We start from the raw sequence: 5737 nt of genomic DNA on the forward strand, positions 1-5737 counted from the left end.
ACTATTTCCTCTGTCTAGAACATCCTATTCTCTGTTTTAGTTATTGAAACTAAAAAATTGTCTTTCTATGTGATTTCTGATTTTTCCTAACTTCTGAAATTTAAAATAATTGTCTCCTTTGAAAAAGTCACCTCCTAATTAAAATTAAGACATAAAGTAGAGATGTACCAACAGGTAAACTGGGGGGAACATTTGATCTGAAAGGGTAAATGGAAAAGCCAAAGTCAATTACTGAGTCTCTTTAACACAAGATACTGAATACTAAGAGGGAAGGTGAGAACCCTTGAGAACAAATATGAGAAAATAGTAACTACATAGAGCAACAGATACATTCTACAGTCCATTCTACTTAACCATAGCATCCTTGTTTTCATCCCCACTTTTTCTTCTTAACATGAACAAACTCAACACTTCCGATACCCTACACAGAATAGTGATGCATCATGGCAAGGATTCTCACTGGCTGAGACAGGGATGACTCAGTGGCATTTTCACTGTAGAGAACATACTCGAGTCTTAGTGGAAGTGTCACACATAGATTTAATAAAAACACCTCAGAGATCAAAAACCACAGTTCCCACACTCAACCTTCCTCTCTAGCCAAGATATTCACTAGTATGCTTTCCCTTCTATACTAAATGATAAATTTCTTGAAGGCAGATGGTAGGTATTATTCATTATGGTATCTCTCAGATCATTTAGTATAATCTGTGGTACATAGTTGAGACTAAATAAATCTATTATGCTTGAATGAAAATGAAATTTGGATTAAAAAATTCTACATGATTCCCTTAATTACAGAATTAGGTTAATTTTTCCTACTTGAATATAATGTAAGATCTTCTGCATTTATAAGCCTTGAGGACAGATAGCATGATTTCATATTTCCTTCTGAGAATTATTTAACAAAATATTTGATTCTACTCTCCTACTTATTAGAATATTTAAGCCTGGAAAGTTATCATTTTAATCACTGACAATGGAATGCACTTTTATTCCAGACCCCAGAGTCCTCTAATCCTTAAATTACTTTTTTGGTCAGTATAATAAGATCTTAAAGAAGGGAGACAAGAAAATATGAATGAATATAACTGATTACTTAAAATTCTTATTAAAAGCAAATTTATGTTTCATACAGAATATTTTGTTAAGAGATAAAACAAAATATTTGACAAAATACCTCAACCAATATTTCATTTTCTTTCCAAAAACAATTTGATACCCATCAAAACACAAATTTAGGGGAAAATGTGAAAGGGGTTTAGTATGAATGACATTTTTAAAGAAAATGTTAATTAAAAACCCATGAATTTATACCAAGGCCATGATGTAATAACAAAAATACCTCTTGACAAACTAAATTTCATTTTTCGAATCTCAGTTTAGAGACAAGGTCAAGAGAAATATTAAAAGGGCTTGGTCACCTGGGTGGTTCAGTTGGTTAAGTGTCTGACTTCAGTTCAGGTGGTGATCTTGGTGTCATGGGATTGAACCCTGTGGTGGGCTCCACACTCAGTGGGGAATCTGCTTGAGTTTCTGTCTTTCCCTCTCCCTATGCCCCTTTCTCCACTCAAGTGTGCATTTTCTCTCTCTCTCTCAAATAAATAAACAAACAAAATCATTAAAATATAAATAAATAAAAGGGCTTAATATGAACTACTAAGCTCATAATCTATATCAGGTACTTTTCTTCTTATATGACATATTTTACATTAATGAATTATTAATACCACCAAATGCATTACACATATTATGTTTAATATCTCAATAACCTTTTAAGGAAAATATTCTTATCTAAAACTCTTATAAATTATTACCAGACTAGATATGAATATGGGTGTGCTTAACTCCAAAGACTTATGTCATCACACAAAGAATATTTTCCAATCATACTGCAATACTTGATATAGAATGTTGTGACGAGTCTTATATACTTTACCTCCTCTTTTGGTTTCCTCTATGTTTAGATAGAAATCAAGGAAAATAAGACAGGATCTATTGTTCACCAATGAGGAAGCTTACCTGTGTAAACAATTCTCTTGCTATACCACTGCACACCACTTTGATTTGAATAGTTTTAATACAATGTTTCATGCAGAAGAAATGGTACTCTCACATATATACACACCACACACACGTATACATGCATGTCACATGTTTCGCACAATTGGAATTCCGAGGAAGGAAAGGGATAAGTACACTGGAAATCAGTGTTTCCTTTTTTTTTTTTTAAAGGATTTTTTTTAAAAGATTTTATTTACTTATTGGCAGAGGGAGAGAGAAAGAGCGTGTGCACAAGCAGGCAAGGGAGAAGGGAGAGGGAGAAGCAGGCTCCCTGCTGAGCAGGGAGCCCCACGCAGGGCTCAATCCCAAGACTCTGGAATCATGACCTGAGCTGAAGCCAAAGGCTTAACCGACTGAGTCACACAGGCACCCCAGAAATCAGTATTTTTTAAAGAGACAGAAACACAGACGAATTGTAGGCAAAAATAAAAAATTTCAGACATAAAGCAAAAATAGAATTCTTTCCTATAAAAGTGCTCTGAAAATCAGAACATCCAAAAAGCTACCAAATTCTACAAACAACATGAAGAAAGCACTTGCTGTTTATTATTGCCTTAGGCACTGTATCTAGGTGAACCCATCTGTTATTAACAGGTGCTTAGTTGCCAAAGAGAGGAACTCTGTTTCATGCCTTATTGTGTAATGATATTATATAAAGCAGTGCTTTATGTTATCACTTCTGAATTGACAGCTGATAATCACAAACTGGCCCAATTCAAATTGTGATTTTTCCGGAAAGGTCAATAAGAAAAGAATCAATAATGTAGATGTTTGTAGGGTTAGTCAAAAGAAGGGGAGCAGGGGTGCCTGGGTGGCTCAGCGGGGTAAAGCCCCTGCCTTCAGCTCAGGTCATGATCCCAGGGTCCTAGGATGGAGCCCCACATTGGGCTCTCTGCTCCGCGGGGAGCCTGCTTTCCCCTCTCTCTCTGCCTGCTTGTGATCTCTGTCTGTCAAATAAATAAATAAAATCTTAAAAAAAAAAAGAAGAGGAGCAATTATTTGGGTGTCTAGGTCAAGAGAAGTCATTCAATAATTCATGGGCCATAAAGAGAAATATGTTACTCAGTTAAATGATGTCTGTTCATCTGTCTTTGTATATGTGGCATCATAGAAATGGAACAAAAGATTAGGGTCCTTTTGACAGACCCCTCTGCTTCGTAGAGATCTAAAACTGGAGGATCCAGGGTCCTCATTCTTGTGAATGTATCCACTAACAAGGATGCCTCTTATAGCCCTGTTCTTCTTAGATTCTAATACGAAATCTATCACTACTATGTCCCTGTCTTGGTCCTTTCAGAAAGTACCACAAATTGGGTGGCTTACAAACAATGGAAATTTATTTCTCACAATTCTGGAGGGTGGGAAGTCCAAGATTAAGGCACCAGTGGACTTGGTATCAGTGACTATTACCATCTCACTCTAACTTCAGGTTGTAGAAGGTGCAAGCAATCTCTTTGGGGCCTCCATTATAATGGCATAAATCTCATTCATGAGGGATTCACTTTCATGACCTAATCACCTCCCGAAGTTCCAATTCCTAATACCATCATACTGGGGGTTAGAATATAAATGTATGAATTTGGGGGAAACACTGACCTTTAAAGCATAGCAATTTCTATGTAAATAAGATTCATCAAGGAGATTCAAATCAAAACCACATTGAGATACCACTCAATGTTAGAATCGCCAAAATTAACAAGACAGGAAACAATATGTGTTGGAGAGTATGTGGAGAAAGGGGAACCCTCTTACACTGTTGGTGGGAATGCAAGTTGGTGTGGCCACTTTGGAAAACAGTGTGGAGATTTCTTAAGAAATTAAAAATAGAGCTTCCCTATGACCCTACAATTGCACTACTGGGTATTTACCCCCAAAATACAGATGCAGTGAAAAGAAGGGCCATCCATACCCCAATGTTCAGAGCAGCAATGTCCACAATCACCAAACTGTGGAAAGAACCAAGAAGCCCTTCAGTGGACGAATGGATAAGGAAGATGTGGTCCATATATACTATGGAGTATTATGCCTCCATCAGAAAGGATGAATACCCAACTTTAGTATCAACATGGACATGACTGGAAGTGATTATGCTGAGTGAAATAAGTCAAGCAGAGAAAATCAATTATCATATGGTTTCACTTACTTGAGGAGCATAAGGAATAACATGGAGGACATTGGGAGGAGGAGAGGAGAAGTGAATTGGGGTAAATTGGAGGGGGAGACAAACAATAAGAGACTATGAACTCTGAGAAACAAACTGAGGGTTTGGGAGGGGCTGGGAAGGGGGGTTGGGTGAGTCTGGTGGTGGGTATTAAGGAGGGCACATATAGCATGGAGAACTGGGTGTGGTACACAAATAATGAATTTTGGAATACTGAAAAAAATTAAATTAAATTAAAAATAAATAAATAAGATTCATGTAATGCTATATATTACATAGGTGAGATGGAGGTTGTGCATTAAGGCTGCGAAGTCAACATAGCGAGCTAATTTAAGTGATTAATAATTCTAAATCTACTTTGACTTTAGAATATAATATTAAATGGATCCTAGACAAGTCTACATGTTGAGACGCTTAAATATAGCCTCTCTATCTGAATGCATTATTTTCCTAAACACAGACATGGCAGAATATTTTGATAATATCACATGATCTCCATGTATCTCTATCTTTTCAGCAGTTAAATAAACAAAGACTACCAATACCTCAAGGATTTTAAAAAATTATTGGTTTGATTTAGGACAGTGCTTTCGAAAATGTATTCCTGAGGAATAATGATTGTGTGAACTGTTAGTAGACATTAGGTGAAAACTGGGCTCTCAGGATTTATATATTTGAGAAAATGTGGGTTAAAAACTGTTAAAGTAGTTTCTTACAGGACATCTTAGAATTTCTAAAATTGAAATGAGGGGAGCGCCAGTTCTGAGTAAGATGGGAGAAGCACACTCCCATCCCGTGTCTCTTACTGAATGTAGCTTCAAAAATAAAGAAGGCATGAGCAGCTAATGCAGAGCTCTTAAAAGGAACAGATGGATTGGAATAGAAGACCAGAATCAAATTACCACTGAAATAACCGTGAATTTACCATATTCCCTCCAATTGTTTGCACTGACCTGCATTCAAGGCATCCAGAACTGACAAGTGGACCTCTGCATGAACAGAAGTTTCCAGAGAAATCTTTTAGTTTAGATTTAAGGGGTAGGAAAGGGGTCCTCCGGCAGTGACAGGGGGCGGCAAGGACATACAATCATCTAAAATCTGACGAGGAAGTTTCCTCTCCATTCAGAGAAGGGTGAGAATGAAACTCTGTTTTCCTCTTTCTCTGTCCTTTTCTCCTTGGTTCCAGACCTGAGTACAGTCGAGGAAAGTACATAGCAGAAGAAAGTAAATAAAGCCCCAGCTTTTTGGCCAAAGACCTAAAAGATGAGACTACAGGGAACAAAGTGCCAGAAAGATCACGGAGCTGAGAAAAGTAACTGATGAAGTTGTCTATGAATTCCAGTGCCCAGCCCCGAAAAACACATGCATGGATCTAATCTCAAACAATCCATCACAGACACTGAGAATTGGAGCAAGCAATAGACCATTGCTCACATCTCAGAAAGGCCAATACATAGGACAGATCCTAAAAACACTTCAAAGACTTTGAAAACAGAAATGACATTGAAATAA

This window comes from Meles meles, chromosome 2, assembly GCF_922984935.1.
Source record: "Meles meles chromosome 2, mMelMel3.1 paternal haplotype, whole genome shotgun sequence".
NCBI classification, from domain to species: domain Eukaryota; kingdom Metazoa; phylum Chordata; class Mammalia; order Carnivora; family Mustelidae; genus Meles; species Meles meles.